The 18,451-nt window shown below is 38.8% G+C and overlaps 1 protein-coding gene across 2 annotated transcripts in view; it reads left to right on the forward strand.

The window, feature by feature from the left end:
* The window catches only part of MCTP1 (multiple C2 and transmembrane domain containing 1), a 230,857-nt gene that overhangs the window by 21,447 nt on the left and 190,959 nt on the right, over window positions 1–18,451 (forward strand). The window lies entirely within an intron of this gene.

Genomic DNA, 18,451 nt, shown 5'->3' on the forward strand with positions numbered 1-18,451 from the left:
CAAAACACACTTAAAGCTGAACAATGATTAGAAAGCTTTAGGCTCCTTTTCTGATACGATCCTAAGACAAACATTTGGAGAGGTGTGTGTTCAGGGTACACCACCATCCAATTTGAGCTTCTCCAGATGCCACATACGCTGGCACCTCAAGGGACATGGCCAATCGCCTAAAACAAAATCCCAGGGAAGGGTTGCTCTGAGCCACCAGAGCTGGGCAAAGAAGATTGGTCACGCACTTGTCAGTCTCGCCCTGACACAACTGAGCTGACCCTGGTTACCATGACTTTAGGGAAGGTTAAATCTCAGGCACAGGAGTCCCATCCTTCTGCTAAGGACTGGCAACTCTTTGCCACCTGAGTCAGGCCACACACACACACAATCCACAGCAAATGCAAGTCCAAGAAAAGCCTCACAGTACTTTTGATGGTTCTTAGATATCCAAAGTCCAAATGGTAAAGCTATGTGCAGAGTGCTTTCAAAGTCCCAAGCGGAGATGGAATCCAAAGGAGGTCAGGCGTTGCATCGATAGCTGAAACCTAGCAAAGCTTTTTCAGCTTTGCACCAGCATTTAAGGCCTATTCAAAGCCACTTGACAGACAGGGACAGTACAACCCACTTCGAAGAGTGCCCCCCCACCTTTTCCAAAACACTCTGAAGTTCCTAGAGAACCAGCAGCTTCAAGGCAGAGACAGGGAGTGAATGAGCTACTCCCATGGGAACTTCTGACAGAGATAAGATTGCAGAGACATCTGACATTCTCAAACCATTTCCTAATAAATCTACCCACTTGTACCTACCTGGCCTTGTACCTATACCTGACATCTGGTCAGACCCAGAAGATGACCATCGGCACTGTATTTTTTTCTTATAAATTGAACAATGCCTAGCAATCTTAGGTGATACATATCAAGTTATTCTTTAGACTAGTTAGGGAGGCACCAAAATGTTGTGAGTTTTTTTTTTGCCCTAGTGGCTCTTAAAACCGTAGGAAGTTAATGTTGCAAAACAAAAGTCAGGCAGGAAGCCTTTCTGGATGATAAGACTGTGGCAGGGAATAATATGGTTTTGTAGACTGAATGAGAAATTGCTCCTCTTGAAGTGATAGGTGCTGACCCAGGATGGGTGCCTGGCAAACTCTATAGGCCATGAGATCAGTTTCATGAGTAAGAAAGGATTTAATCTTGCTCATCTGTTTGTAATAAGAACATTACTATTGCTAATTCTGAGCAAGCTGTATATTTTTTAAAAAATTGAACAAACCTATTGGACATCAAGAAGCTTGGGAGAAAAAAACATTTGGTGGTAAGGATCAGATAAAAAACAGAATACTGTCACATACAAGAGATCGGAAAGATTTTCTTTAAAGGAAACAGGTAGTCTAAATGTTGCAAGTTCTCTGCCTTTGCTTTGTTGTTGCAGTGTGTTGAATTGGAATAGATTTACAAGGGATTCAGTAAAATTCTCCTCAGTACAACTCTTTAATAACGCTATGTTTGGTCTAAAATAACAACATTCTACACAGCAGATCTTGGGGATTTTGAAATGTCTTGTATTCACAGCTGAATGGATAACTATAGAGAGTGCCAATTGTTTTGCACTAGCCCAGCACTGCAGGGAGTGACTTCAGTGAAAGGGAGCATACGTAGGTAATCTGATAATTATGTTTGGTGCTTGTGCATGTATCCCATTATCTGTATTTTGTTTCTGCAAGGAATATATTTTGGGAACCGATTCCATTAAAAAAAAAAATTAGAGGAAGCTAACAATAGGTCCTTAACCACACAGTAAATCCCAAGGTGCCCTCTGTCCTTAACTAGCCATATGGCACTTTGCTTATTGCAACCACAGGAATTGTCAGGCAGCCTGCATTTCCCTCACCCCCCCGGAATTGCAACAAAGATGACAAATGTAGGACTTCTTGTCTCAAATGTTTAAAGCTCAAGAGGTGTTTTATAAATAAATAATAAATAAATGCTGTGTTCTCCTTTAATCTCAAAAACAAAGTCTGCTGAATAAATTTCTTTTTCTATTGCTGGAACTAAGAATGACAACCTTACTATAGAGACCATAAGGAAAATATTTATGGCAGAAGACAGTGATGAGTGCTTAAATACAGTATGCCTATGCTGCCAACTGTGCATTTGTATATAAATCATGAAAGTGAAGCAATTTTCCTTTTGCCCCCACCCTTCTCTGCTACAAATCTTTTCTGTACTGCTGTGTTGAAATGTTACCAGCTATGCTTCTAGGGAAGCTGTGTCACAAGGGAAATTGGGGAATTGAGCACATCCAGATGGTCTGATCTGCTAACTATCTGTGCTTCTCTCTTCTGTATATACAGGCAGAACTTCCTCTTACAATTCTGCATTATGTTACTTTATACCCAGTGCTTAAATGATAGGGGAAAAGGTAGAGGGGGGCCTTTAACGAAATCTACAAGTCCAGCCCCTTAACTCCTTGGTTTTAGCCAAATCACAGCTCCCTGTACCCTTATAAAAACAGTAGCAGGGGGTGGCTGTCAAACAGTAAGAGTACTAGGCCCTCAACCCCAATAATTTGAGCACCGTTTAAGTGCTAGATATGTTTTTAAAAAGTTCGTTTCCCAGTTTTGCCCGCTTGTTAAGTCAAACTTTACTACATTTGACAGAGGGCTTTAAAAAGTGCTCTTAGAAATGTAGTTTATATATGTCCTGTCTGGGAGGGTGAAGATGGGAGCTGTACTTGCTCAAGGTGGCAGTCTTAAGCATGGTAGCTTAGAAGCAAATCCCCGTAAATAAAATAAATAAAGGTGATTAAGGACAGACTGCAAATTGAGTAAGCACTTTGGGGAAATAATTACAGTCAAGAATTATAAAAGTGAAGGTGGAGGAGGAATGCAAAAGTGGTGGTGGAGGAGGAAAGCTGAATAGACCTTTGGAGGCAACAGGAAGAAGATGGTGAGAAAATCTACAGAAAGTGAGATCTACACACGCTCACTGCTGCTGCCTTACAAACAAATAAAAGTTTTATTTAAACAAAGTTTTTCCACTGAGCTCTGTCAGGGAGTGGCCTCTCTCTCCCCCGGCCAGAAGCATTGCGTGTTGCCTTCAACCATTTCTTGGTTCCTCTCATGATACACAATTCTCTCAGGCCCAATGAAGTAGTAGTTTTATATTGTTACAGTAACTATTAGAGAGCTGTGTGTCCTTTACTGGCAGTGACTTCAAATGGGTTAAATGTGTTCCTTCTTAATTCAATTGGTTGCTGCACCCAAACTTTAAAACTCCCCACTTAGGGAAGTTTATCTTGCACCTTGCTTGTAGCTTTCCTATTTTGGAAAGTCTTTGGCCTGTAAAGACTGTTTTTTACTAGTTTCTATCATAATTACATGCAATCTTTCTGGTTTTTTACTTTGGTTTTTCACTTTGTCTTTTTATGATGATGTATTTTACTGCCATTTCAAAAATATTTTTGGCCTTTATTCTTTTTTGTATATTGTTTTTAATTATTTTTTGCAAGTTGCCTTGAACTGTATAAGTAAAGATGAGATATAAATATTGTACATAAGGAAACAAGAAAATAGAATCATGTTCTAATTATGTGCAACTAAGTTCAGCTGAAGCCCTCAAATTCATAATGGTTGTTTTCAGTAGTTTTGCTACTGACCTCCAAATCACCAGTGACTGTTCTGTTTATATGGTCCATGTCTTGATTCTGACTACACACATTTGTATCAAACTAATATATTTAAAATATGTTTTCTATAGATATGTATATTTGCTTCTTTTGGTCCAAGGGTTCCTTGTTTTCAGTGATCCCTAAGATCTTTTCCAACATATTTTGTTGCTTAACTGGAGCAGTTGGGCTATGATCCAAATAAGTGATGTGCATATATACAACAGAACTGTTTGCACAATTGACTTTGACTATTTCTGCTACAGCAGTTCCTGCTGCTGAAAAAATAAACCACAGTTGATTCTCCTGTGGGAATTATTATGGCAGACACATCAAGTGATGAATTTCTGACTGAAGACATGTAGTTCTCCCCTTGCATATCACTAGTCTGGGTTGCAACCTTACCTTTGTTGTTTCCTGCTATGATCATTCTTTTTGTAGTTTGCTTATTGTTTTCATTAGCAATTATTTGAATGTAGCTGATGCCTTAATAAGTTATAACACGAATCCCCCCCAAACACTGATGCTAAAACTTTTCCCTCTACTTTTAGCCTCTGCTGTTTCTAGTCTTGGGCACTATGTGGAAGTGTAGAACATACATACTCTGTTAAGTGGGTCATTGTGACTGAGTAATTGCACTAAGCTTCAATAATTCACACTCTTGATGGCATTTGCTTCACTCTCTAATAACAGTAAGACGATTACTGAAAGTGTGTTAAATACCAATCCAAGTGTTAAGTGGTTGAAAGGATGCATGTGAGTTGTAATCAAAATGGATATGACTAGTTGTGGAGTTATATGCAACTATAAAGTAAATCATGGCAGCATTGTTTTTTTCTGATATCCCTCTTCAAAAACAAACCTTTATATTAATATAGAGAATTTGCAGCTACTAGGCTGTCTTCTATAAAAGACTGCCCCAGGGCCTTTCTTCCTTCTTGATAGGTTCTGGGGCTTTCTCCCTTGGGCTGTATGGCAAAGAGCTTGGTTTCTGTAGCCTGGATCCTGATGAGGGCCTTTTCTTTGCAAATGGTGATTTCTTGTTCTAGAGTTAAACTAAGATATACTGAAATGCTGAAGACAGTTTTGTCTCTGAGAATTAGATTTGTGGAAGCACCAAATTCACAATGCTGCGTTTTTTCGTTAAGTGCTGTGACAAAGGATTCTACACCTGCTTCCATATCATAAAGAAGTTGTCAGAACTGAAACTATTAAAAAACAGGGCTACATAGGAAGCTGCCTTATACCAAGTGAGACCATTAGTCCATCTAGCCCAGTAGCAGCTCTGCAGTGTCTCAGGCAGGAATTTTTCCAGTCTTGGAAATGCCAGGGATTGAACCTGGGACTTCTGTATACAAAGCATGCTCTCTACAACTGAGCCAGGGCTCCTCCTGGACTCACAATAATGTTTGAATGCAGTAAGAGCTTCTGCTAATACAGTGTTTTCAGGGTCTGTTTCAGTGATGTTGTTCTACATTGCCTAAAGCTCTTTCTCCTATGCAGTGCAGTATCACAGCAGTCCGATGACTCTTCCTTAGCTTTTGTAATGGTTAGATATCATTGTAGTCTCTGTTTCTATTTTCTATTAGGTTCTCAATGAAGCTTAGCTCAGAAGAAATTTTTAAATGTTCCATCCTTCCTATTGATATAGGGTTGTACACTGGAAAAGCACACTTTAAGTAGTTTTGTGAGCACAACAGTCCACTCCTGACACCATGTAATGGCCCTTGGGCATGATTCATGTGCAGGTGAGTTTAGTTGCTCAATTTACGGTCCACCCCTCGGCCCAGGTCAACACCTTTTAATCCCAGGAACTCTCACAACAATATTCTTCATAATTATTTACATGAGGGAAGACTAACTTCTGAGGAGCCATGCACTCGACTGCCTCAACTCCAAGACTTGCACTAAGAGGGAAAATGATAGGCCTCGCACAGAAAAGAAAAAGAGGAACTAAGGCTTACAGGCTTAGTTAAAAATAATTATTTATAAACATACATATCACAAGTACCACTTAATTCAGATTCTTTAAATCATGATTTTGATACATTGCTTGATTAAAACAGTAACTTTTGTAAATTGTGTTCTACCAGATGGCTAAAATGTGCTTAAACTGTGAGTCTTGAACAAGGCTTTGAGAAGCTATATTTCTCTGTGTTAAGTGTTCTCCATGACCTGTACAATATATGAGAGATAGGTGTGTATTTTTTAAATGTATGAATTTGAAATAGCACTAGATAATCTCCATGGTAGAGTATTGCATTGATGAAACAAGCTGAAATAGAGAAGTCAGTATTTGTGTAACAGATCTAGCTTTATACAAAACAGCTGTAACCCTTGGGTCGGTACCCAGGGCCGGGTTCTATGTCTAGGGGTTGTTTGTTTTTCCCTTAAGGTTAGCTCAGGCTCAAGCCCCCACCCAGGAAACCTGGGACACCAATTTAGAGATGTCTGAGTAGCAACCTCACCCACACACCTGAGGTATAAGTACTGGTATTTATTCAGTTTGACAACAAGCAGCAAAAATAGAACATGGGAAACAACCTTTTGATTAACACATTTCCCTCCCAAGGTCTAGGTAGGCCGATGGAAGCCTGTGTCCTTTAGCCTTATTCACAAGCCCAGGAGACAGTGAATGAATAGTGATCCTCCAGGTATGCAATAAGGTGGATGGTAGGTGGCAGCAACCAGAACTGGGGTGCGCTGCAAAGAGAGCTGATTCAACAGCATCAGGAACTGGGGTGCGCTGCAAAAGAGAGCTGATTCAGCAGGCCCAAACCAGGAACCACCTCCAACACTAACAATGTCAAAGTTCAGCTCCTCCTTCTGCAGCAAGAGACTGTTGCATGCACAACACTGTATGCAAATGAACTCCTTCATGTTAGGGCATGTTTTCCCTGCTCCCCCCCACCGGGTGGTGTGTACTCATTTCTCTACTGCTTTACACAGCTTTATAACAATTGGTTTTACAACTTTATACTGCACTTTTGGTTAATTATATCAGCAGGGTATTTCTGTGTTTGACAAAATATCTTGGTTTTGACAATCTAGTAGGGTCCTATTACTTCAGCTGCTTGAAACTTCATTTTTTTAAAGTATCAAAAGATTTTCTTTCTTTTTATACTGTATATAAAACTTTTATCTATTCTTTACCAAACATTCGATGTCCATACTGTAGGAGATCATTCACTAGGTATTACTAGCTTCCTTTTACTAGCTGTCTCTGCGTTACAGTTAAGAGACAGTTCTGTTACAGCTAGATAGTGAACTCTGCACCATTCCATGTAGTATAATGCAAGCAAATGGAAAAGTAAAACATTTTTACTTTTAAAAAGAGCAATAAAAGGAGAAGTGATACTATTCCTAAAAGATGACATTGTAAGTGTCTTGGTCTGACCACTACTTTGGCCATTTTAAGCAATCTAATGTAATTAGAGTTTCTGCATCCATGAAACATTGGGAGCTAATGTAGCATGAGAAACATGTTCAGGAAACATCAATTATAAACTGGCACTCGGGAGACCTGGAGATATGGCAAGCTTGCATGACCCAGGGAATACTGAGCATATGGGTGCCTAAATTTCAACAGCTAGCTAAAGAGAACCAAGCTACCTCTGCCAAATACATAGATGTGAAATTATGAAAAAACTAGCAACTTGTTAAAAGTGAGGAATGAGCTACAGTGGATACCTATCAAGAACCATTTCTTGGTCCTTTGAAGGACCTGTAGCTCAGTGGTAGATCCTCCTCTTCAGGTTGGGCAGGGAAACCTTGAAACCCCGGAGAGCCACTGCCAGTTAGTGTCAACAATACTGGGCTTGATAGACCAATGGCCCAACTCCATATTAAGATGCTTCCTTCTACTTATAGGTTCTCCATTCTAAGAGGAACATCATAATCACCACAAGAAGTGCATGCAACTTCAAGGTTTTATCATTTTAGAAGAGATTGACTTGCTGTAACATTGATAAACACACTTCTTTTTTTCTCACATAAATGTACAGCATGATAATTTCCTTGAGTGATGCTTCCTATGTGGGGGTAAGATCATTGCTAAACTCTGCTTCTCTGGCAGCACACATGACTAACAGCATGATGGGGTACAAGAGATTATGAGAGTTGTAGTTTTAGCTAGAACCACTGCCTTTAAAAATGTTACATAAATTTCTGAGCAACTAATGCAAACTTATGTTCTTGTTTTTTCCTTGTTTCCTTTCCCATCCCTCTTGTTGTGTTTATTAGATGGTAAGCCAGGAACTGTATTGATTTTTTTTATCATTGCACAGCGTTTGCCAATAGCAACAAGATCCACAGATGGTATATAGATAACAATGAGATTGAACAAGTCTCTTGTTTTAAATATCTAGGTGACGTTTTCCAAGCTTCTAGAAGGAAAACGACACAGATCAATTATATCTCCTCACTTGCCAAGAAAGTTCAGCAGCCATTCTGAGGTTCTTTCGTACATGAAGAGGAAATTTTATTCCAGGTGCAATTAAGCTGTTTGTGGCACAGCTCTTGTATGGAGCACAATTGGGACCATTTTCCAACTTAGCCATATATGAGAAAATACAATTGGGCTTCTTAAGGGCATTATTTCTGACACCAAGAAGTGTCTCCACTGCGACATTATGAATGGAGAGTGGATTAATTAGAATTGAAGCTAATGTGTGGCAAATTACTATATTTACCTGGCTTAGACTTAAGCTGACCCCAGCGGGGCTGCTTCCCCTAATTTTACAAGACAATTATCGGATGAAATGGTGGAACATTATCAAAGAGAAATTATGCACATATGGGCTCTCTACAGAACATCTACTAGCCATAGGCTTAGAAAAAGCCAAAGACCTTGTTAAGCAGCATATTTGGGATATTGAACTGCAGAACGATCTAAGCCAAATCCTATATATTTACCGTTCTCCTCAAGATATACAGGGCGGTGGCCCTGCGGCTTATCTGAGCTCCCTTACATATTATAAATACAGGTGGGCGTTTACTAGGGCTCGCTATAATGTGCTCCCTTCCAAGTTCACAGAAGGCAGATATCAAGGAATTCCAGTCTCCCAAAGGTTATGCCCATGTGGTTCAGGTGAGATAGAGACATCCTCTCATGTGCTTTTACATTGCTCATTCTACTCAGAGGCCCGGTCAGGCTTAATCCATCCTCTACTACAGGACTTTCCAGGTAACACCGAAGAATTTTATACCAAGTTCCTCCTTGAGGAACCCCTCAGTTACCTATAAGGTTGCTAAATTCTGCCACCTGGCTATGAGGACACGTCATAACCTATTAACCCACAGTCCTCAGAGGACTGTTAAATCTCTGGGAAATGGGAACTAAGGATCTGTACTACTTTGTATAGTTGCTGTTGCTGAATTAATGTTGTGCTGGTCTCAGACCGTAATAAAGTGATTGATTGATATCATTGCACAGCATCAAGCAGACTTTTGGTACTTTATAAATAATCTTTCAAGGTATAAGTCTTTTAATGTTTGTATATACACACTGATTTTTCTAAACCTTGGGATATGGCTCTCTATAAACTAATATAAACTACAAAATACAAAACATTAAATTTAGTATTAGAGTCAATGCCATATGATGAGTGCTTAAAAGGATTGTGCACCAGAATGTATATACATCAGAATGTATATTAAGGGTGGATTAGTCCCTCTTTAAGTTGTTGATCAAATAAATCTCTAGACTTTTGCCTCAAAGATACTCCTGGTTCTAAAGGTTGGATAGGGAGTTAATCTGACATTATGTCTGCTTGAATGGCCCTCATGCTTTAGATTTCTAATACTTGCTTGTCAGTTCAGAAGGAGGGCTGACCAGATATCTCCGTCACACAAGAGATTGAAACCTGTATTTTTGTAACACTCTTCAGGCACATTCTGTTATGAGCATGGTATGATGAAGCAGATGTAGTACCTAAGGATTGGGAAGCAATCCTATGGCTCCTGTTCGTAAGATTTTTGGGATCTCAGAATGCGGAGAGAGAAAACTGCCGAGAGAGAGAGAGACAGAGAGAGAGAGAGACCCTGAACACACATGGAGTGAGGGACAAAAACTATGAACAGAGGAAGCTGCCTTATACTGAGTCAGATCATTGGTCCATCTAGCCCAATATTATCAACACTGACTTGCAGCAGCTCTCCAGGATTTCAGGCTGAATTCTTTCCTCGCTCTACCTGGAGATGCCTGGGATTGAAACTGGGACCTTCTGCTTTACCCTACCTGAGCCCTGGAGTTGGCCTAGTTTATTTCCTTCCCATTAGCCATAAGAGGCCAAAAGGGGGAAAGCTGCACAGATCCCATCTTCTGCCCTGCTCCAGCAGGCCGTAGGAAAAGGTGGTTCTTCTGCCTCTGTTTCCCCCTTTCCTTCCCTCATATGTTAACTCTGTCTGGGCCGACCAGAGTTCAAATTCCTGTACAGCCATGAAGCTTATTGGGTGACCTTGGGTTAGACAAAGGCAGACATAGATGTATACCTAAGCTCAGAACAGCCGTACATAAGCAAGGGAGATAATAGTTTTTACCACCCTGAACTCTCTGAAGAAACTGTGGCTTATAGATGTAATACTGTGCATATGAAGAAGGGCTGATATTCCAGTTGCTTGTAAGGTTTATGTTGCCTTGAAGCAGCAATGATATGATAGAAAGCTAATGGCTATTGTGGATAGACATGTATTGAAAGGAATTTGGATGGCATTAACTTGAAATGTCAAACCTTTTTCAAATTCATTGATCCATGTGACATTTTGTGTTGATCTGCCTATAGATGGTGTATTGCAGTAAAAATGCACTCTAGAAATAGATAGATTTTTATTGGAGGGTAAAATAATCTGGAGAATAAGTATCTCTGGGCTGACTTTAAGATTAGAAGGGATCAAAAAGGTTAAAATAGCAATATTTAAGCAGTGCAAAAAGAAAAATGAAAAGGTTATGGAAAATTTTGTCTATAAAAAAACTTTTAGATTTGTTTGAAGTACATCTTTCGCCATTGAACTGGGAAAAATAATCTCGTACTTACTAAACTTCCAGTTGTAAGTCTTATTTGAGCCTTTTGAGTATGACAATGTCTGTACTCATATGAGAGAATACAGTGTTTGTCCTTAATAAAATGAGCTGGCTCATTTTTGGTCTTTATTTATTTATTTATTTATTTGTTAGATTTGTATACTGCCCAACTGGCAAATGCTGTTGGGGTGATTTTCAATCATATAACCAAACAAAACAACTACAGCAAAGTTTACAAATAAGACAATATTAAACATTAAACACATTGAGGAGCCAGCAATAAAATTAATAACCAGAGAAACAACCTAAGGATTAATTGCTTAAAGAGGAAGATCTTTCTGTGGTAGTCACCAACGCACCATTGTTGGCAATGACATGCAGGGAATATTTTTAATTCCTATATGCCTCTTTTTTCTTTTTCTTTTTTTTGCCTTATAAGCGCTCCTAATATTATATGAATATAATATTGTAAAAAAGATTGCAATACTAATTTGCTAATTTTTAAAAGGTTAAAATAAAAGTGAGCAGAAAATCTCATCAATGAAAAGCATACTACTTTATTTTTAGCTTAGCAGGATAGTCCTGCAATTGTGATATCCAGTTTGTACATAATGGCTTCATTCAGATGTATGCTAAACCATGGTTTAGCAAGGAATGTAAAGCCCATGTCCCACCTTCTATTCCCCTGCCACTTGTCACCATAGATTATCACAGGAGACAATTATCTTTGCTAGAGGAAATTCTACAGACAATTACTCCTATCAACCCCCTGAAGAAGGCCTTTCAATGAAGCACAGGCCAAAATGCGTCATGCTTCATGAAAATACATTATTTGCATCCTGAGGACCCGTTTTTCCTTTTTCTGATCTGGTTTGGATACTCTCCTCCTTTTGTATTTTGTTACTTCAAATTGATCATTTTATGGATTTGAAATATATACTCTCTATGTGTTTGACAGTATAAAATAGCTTTGTGGTCGTCCCTCCCAAATGACAACCCACATGTAGGGCCCTTAATTGACAGCACTGGCAATGTTTTCTCAGTGGTGGTTTCCTGATAATGCTGAGAGAGATTTCTTGCCCTTGAACTGATTCAGCCATGCAAGGAAATGACCCAAATGAGAGGGCCATAATGTTGTGACGGGGAATGTGAAGTCCTCCTACAATAATAATAAAAAAATCATAACTTTAAAATTGAACCTGGGGGTATAGAAGGCTTTGCCTAGTGTCTCAGGCAAGATCTATGCTGTGGCTTTAAAATGGTTTATAACAGTAGTGACAATTGTTGGGGCCCAAGACACACACTATATACAGTTTTCAAAGCATATCCTGCTTGGTGTAGATCTGGGCTCAGTTCAGATGTAAATATTGCTTGGCTTTTTAGTTACTGAAAACAGACCTATTTATTTATTTATTGCATTTGTATTCCACCTTTTTTCCTCCAAGGAACCCAAGGTGGCATACATAATCCTCCTTTCTATTTTATCCTTGCAACCACAACAACCCTGTGAGGTAGGTTGGGCTGAGAGTCTGTGATTGGCTCAGAGTCACCCAGTGGGTTTCCATGGCTGAGTGGGGACTAGAATCCGGATCTCCCAGTCCAACTGACACCACACTGGCTAATGCTGACCTTTCTCTAGTCCTCATTTGCTGTTATATCCAAATTGGGCAAACCATGAGTTAATGGTAGTGTTAACAGGGTATTGTCCCTGAACCATGATTAGCAAACCTACTCATGATTTGGGCAGATTGCATCTGAACCAAGCCAGTGTATTCAATAGCCCTTGGGCAGATTTGTCTTCTTCACCCTGCTAAATTGAAATCTTTATATTGGTGCACTAAGGGCCTTAGGTGGATGTTGGATGATAGCTAGTTGCTTATAGTACTCAAGGACTCCCTTTTTGGAAAGCTATTCTGAAGTCTAGCATCATGAATAATAATGTATGTTGTCCTATCTAAGACTTCTAGCTCATCTCTCTCTTGGTGGAATTTTTTTTTATCAAGAAATTTAAATCAAATAAAAATGCAAATTAAAATAAATATTATAATTAAATTAGCTGAAGACACGTTGTGACATTTACAACTAACAGTCCTTTAAACTCTATTGCTATCTTTTTTCTAAGTGGCTGAATGTGGCTTCTAGTCATTGCAAGAAGGGATTTGTGTTGTCATATGCATGCATATCATTCCAAAGAGATTCTGCTATTGGATGGTAAAGAAATGTAATAAATAAAATTAACAATAAAATGGCAGCATGTTTTTTTCTAAGTGTAAGTTTCTGTGTACTTAGTGTCTATTAATAATAGTGCTTCATTCTGCTTAACTAGTGCTGCAAACTAAAATAAAATGGGTACTTGGAGTTGTTTAGAAACTTTGTTGAAGATGTGGGGAAATTATTTTGTATTATTATGTGAAGACCTAATTGAATCATTCATATCTGGAGGCTGTAAATTCCTTTAGAGTGCAATCCTAAACCCCCTTACCTGGGAGTAAGCTGTATTGAACTCAATGGGATTTCCTCTGAATAGACAAAGTATTGTACTGTACTACTCATGGTTTATTACTGAGTGTCAATGCAAAGATATTTTACATGACCTTCCTTTAAAGGCTAAATTAAAAATAGTTTTTCACTACTGAATGTGAATAATATATTCCAACTGGACACTAATTAATTTTTATGATGTACTACAAATTTTCCTTATGGGGCTAAATGATCTATTGAAAACACAAAATTGTGCAAACTTGTTTTTTACAGCAAAATTCCGTAAACTTACTGTAAAAAAATGTAATATCTACTTTCAAAAAACGAATTTGAGGAGAAAAATGAAGTGTTACAACTCCTAGCTTGACTGAATGTGTCATCTGGTAAACCATGAAAATTGTCAGGGTGAGTAATATATTTCTCTATTTTGAAATGTAGTAGATCTTAGTCATGGATTATTCAGGTGGGAAGAAAGGAATGAAAAGATCAGCATTTTAACTAATTCAAACTATAAGTATAGTATCGAACGCCTTTGTAACTGTATGGGAAAAAATAAAGGATTATTGTGGGTCACTCCTCAGTTGTAACCCTTTGTTTGTTGCTACTGACTTTCTTTTAAAACCAATACTCATACCACTCAAAATGCAGTATTTGGTTAAGATAATCAACTCAGCCTTCAACAGTTCCACTCACTGTTCATCTATAGCCTTCAACAAACACACTTGTCAAAATGCCTGGGGCAAGAATGTCTTTGGGTTTGACAAGCAAGTAAATTCAGGGCTTCTTTAAATAAGCGATTTAGAGCATACTCGTGACTAGCCACTCACAGAAGTTTGCTGGTCATTTTGACAACGTTGTGAGCCATCTGCATGTTTCCCACTCCTTCCCCCAGTTATTGTGTTTTTTAAAAAATTGGATATTCAGATTCTTCTGAAATATCTTGAGATTTCCTGCCAAAACAAAACACCCAGTAGAGGGCGCAGTCTCATTCATGTATATGAGCAGGCAAGTTTTCAGTTACGTCCACATGGTCGCCCCTCTCCTCCTGTGTAATTCAGCTTATTACAATTGCTCCCTCCTTCCAGTTTTTGGCATAGGTCTCTCTCTCTCTCTCTCTCTCTCTCTCTCTCTCTCTCTCTCTCTCTCTCTCTCTCTCTCTCTCTCTATATATATATATGAGAGACCTTGAAGCAATCGGGGGAATCTGTTTTCCCCCCAGAAAAAAATAAATAGAAATTTTGGGGAAATAAGTAATACTTATTTTTTTGGAGCTCGAAAGTCACTTTGTTGCTTTAGGTCAACCTTCCCCAACTTGATGCTGTACAGATATTTTGGACTTCAGCTCCCATGAGTCTCAGGCAGCATGGCCAATGGTTTGGACTCCATTGGCCATCTGTAGTACAGATGTTTTGGACTACAGTGGCATTGTAGTCCAAAACATTTGGAGGGCAGTAGGCTGGAGAAGGCTGCTTTAGGAACATAAAGCAACCTTTATGTTCTTAAATTTATTTATAACTTGGTTTGCTCATAAAATTATCATATTTTTAAACTTTTAAAAGTAAACTGTATAATTATTGTCTCACTGAACTATGCTTTTAAATTCAGTATACGAAACAGGATAATTTTATGAGCAAACCAAGTTATATATAACACATTTTAGATTCCTGTTTTATATCCGACCAAAGAAAACTTATTCTAGTAGTCCCTGAAACATCTGAATCATCCTAAAACTCAGAAGAAGCAAGAAGAACTGAATGCAGAGGAAGATTGGTATACGACATCTATTCCTGTTTGTGGAGTGGGGCGTGGGGAAATCTGATCTGAAGGAAAAGCTACTGGGATTTTATTTAGCTGCAAAAAACTCAGTTTAAGAATAGTAAACAATCATCATATTTAATTTAAGAACCTTTAAGCAATCTCAACCTGTTATTTGAAGAGTGACATTTTGTTCACTTTTGTAAATTACTTTTGTTCATGAACATCTTATTTTTTGTTCATTGTGAAAAGTTGTCTCTAGTGATGGTGTCAATCCCATGCCTATACCACTGGAACAAGACTACTGAGTTTCTTGTAGGTGGTGAGGGTTTATTCTAGTAGCAGCAGTTAAAAGGTTCTGTAGTTGAGGCAGCATTCCCTAGTGCTGGGGTCTAATTGAAAATTTTATTAAAAACTGTGGCAGTGAGTTCAATAGACCCAAGAGACATAGATGGAACATGCTGTTCCATCATATCTGGTGTCAGTGGTGGGGTAACTGACAGTGTTTTTTCTACATGTGGATTTTTGATTAGAAGTGCATCAGTTGATTAGAAGTGTATCTAATCAGTACAAGCCTAGAAATTCAGGACTCTGTTGAACAAAATCCAAACGGTCAAAAATGCACTTTTTCTTCTATATTGTGATATGGTGACTCTACTTACATGTTGGGGAAACTCAGCGTGACTTGGAGCATCCTTAAATTTAGATATATTAGTTAATATATAATAATATAATAATTTTAACTGTGCTGGGAATTACACAGAGCATCTCTAAAACATTTTCCCCATGGCTTCCTTATTTCTAACATTTTACATCTTTAGACATTTTATAAGAGTCTTCTTATTACAGCAGTTTTAAGAAACCTTTCTTGGGGTGTTGTTGTTTGAAGCTGAGTAACAATATATAAGCACTTTGTCCTAAATTATAAAAGAAAATATTTCATAATCTAAAGCTGTTTAATTTTTCAGAAACAAAACCAATGGGGGATGGGACATTTTCCTCTATTTGTTTCTTGGACTTCACATCTCTATGTAGGTCATCCACCAAGGCAACCAAAGTAGCCTCAGCCCCATATCCTGGCCAGAGGCCTGATTGAAATGAATCAGATAATCAGTATCATTCAAATAAATCTGGAGTCCTGTGGCCTCCACCTTCTAGGTAATTTTAGCCAAGAATGGAATATTTGAGACTCGCCTTTAACTTCCCAAATCTGTTGGGTCAAGGGAAGATTTCTTACTACTGCTTCCTTCAAGCAACTTTATCCAACTCTTTTAACTCCACTTCTCTAGCATCTACTACAAAGTAGATCTCCTGTTGGGTTCTAGTCTGTGTTCAATTTGATTCAACTGGAGTTTTCCTCCAATGGTGCTCTATGTTGTCTTCTCTCTCTGTTTTATTGCCCTTAATCCTCTGCCAAAAGGGGAGTCAACCTGACTATACTGGGAGTGGGGGGAGAAGGCACTTGGTGTCAACCACTCTAGTCATTTCCGTTTCTACAGGTCATCTTATCCTTATTGGCATAAAATACCTTTCAATGCCTTTCCTAATCACAACCACTTCTGAAAAAAAGCATTTTTGTTTTTTCTTTGTGTTGATGCTTCTCGCTAGAATTTTCAAGCATCATTCCTCTCTGGCTTAATCTTAGCAATGTTTCTGCTTCTTGCTGCACTGATTTTAGTCTTTGTCAGTCCTTCATGTATGATTAGCAAGTTGCCTTTTTGCTGAAGCCTTGTAGACCTGCTGGTTTTAATGGAATATTGATTTTCACAGCCCTTAATCAATACTCAACTTCAAGTCAAGAGATCAGTGTCAATCTTGAATAAGGAAATAATTTTTGCCACTTAAAATTTCATTTGAGATGGATCTTGTCAAGTTAAGAGACAGCTTTTCTGAAAGGAAATTCTGGGCATTTATCTTCCAAGTGCCAGAAAAAATAGGTGAGGCAAATGAAACTCACCAGCGGAATACTTTTAGGTAAACATGGCTTATTTCTGTTTGGAAGCCTTTATTAGATAACAAATCCTTGAGAAATTCCCTCGGGTTTGATGACTATCTGTGAGTCAAGGATTAATGGATGTTTATAAACTCCTTTAATACCCCTTTTCCTTTGCTTGTGGGATATGTACGTTATGCAGTTGTTTCCGGCAGTCTGTGGTTTTAAAATTTATATTTTATTTCAGGTGATCTAAACTGCTTTCGCCAAAACCTCAGGTATCATAAAATTTGGAACATAGAAACAAAACACAACAAATAAAAGCCAGAGCCAGCAATTAGCTGAAGAAACTGCATTAGATTCCTGCAATAAGCAGGGGGTTGGACTCGATAGGGCCCTTCCAGCTCTGCTATGATTCTATGAAACTACTGACTCATTTAAGCACCAACTAACATATGAGAACAATCCTGTCTGAGCAGGGATGGGACAGAATCTGCCACAGCTGGCAGGCCCCCAAAATGGGGTGTTCAGAAAACAAGAGGGAGGTGGATCAGGCTCCCTGTCTATGCCAGCCTCGGTCTGGTGTAGGTGTTTTCCCTCCCATTTGACCCAAAGGGAGGGGAGAACTGGCAAGGAAAGAAACAAAGGGGAGTCCACCCAGAAGGACCAGCATGAGACAGCAGGGATTTGGAAGTGATGAACAAACCACCATCTCATACCTCACCCCACTTAGGATTGCGCTATAAGTTTGTAACCTTATCAGAAATGGAGCAGAGAGTCTTCCTAACCACGTTAGATAGAGTGTTCTAAAGCAGTAAAGGTCCTGCTTCTTGATGTTACTGTCATAATCCGATGCAAGGATGGAGTAGTAAACGGTGCCTGCCGGCTGAACTGCAGCTGGTGCACAGGCTGATATAAGGAGATGTGCTCTATTATGAGAGGGTTGCAGTTGCCTAGGTCTGGATGTTTGAGAAAAGATGCTGACAGTTTCTAATTATATTTACTACAGTTTCAGTTCGTTTTTGATCAAGTTTTACCCGCTTCACACTTTCTGGACTGAACATGGACTCGGACGCAATATTTGGTCTAAGCCCATACATTTCTGAGCTTGCAATGTGATTAAAAGACTAAAAGAATGCTTTTATTAACATATGTGCATGAAAGAATGTGTACTTTTGAAAAATGTGCACAAACATTAATGGGAGAAGAATGCATACATTTCAAAGATGAGCAAATTGCATGCACAAATTTTCATGGGCAAAAAAGATGGCAATCTTATACAGGAATAAGAAAGAATGAGAGTTCTGGTGGAATTTGGAAAACTTCAACAAACTCCCCTCCATGTTAACTTAGAAAATGACCTGTTATCCCCGGGGTCCTACTCTCCTTCACTCTGTTGTGAATAAAGGCTCCTGTTCTGGTGGCTAATTTGCTGTTCCCCAGTGGACCCATCTAATCCAGCATTCTGTTCATACAGTTGTTGAGCAGGAACCCACAAGCAGGACACGAGTGCAACAGCATCCTCCCATCCATGTTCCCCAGCATATATTGGGAGCACTGCAAGCTCTTAAATGCTCATATCTCCCTCACATAAAATGCCTCTTCCT

Source organism: Elgaria multicarinata, chromosome 6 (assembly GCF_023053635.1).
Source record: "Elgaria multicarinata webbii isolate HBS135686 ecotype San Diego chromosome 6, rElgMul1.1.pri, whole genome shotgun sequence".
Classification (NCBI taxonomy): domain Eukaryota; kingdom Metazoa; phylum Chordata; class Lepidosauria; order Squamata; family Anguidae; genus Elgaria; species Elgaria multicarinata.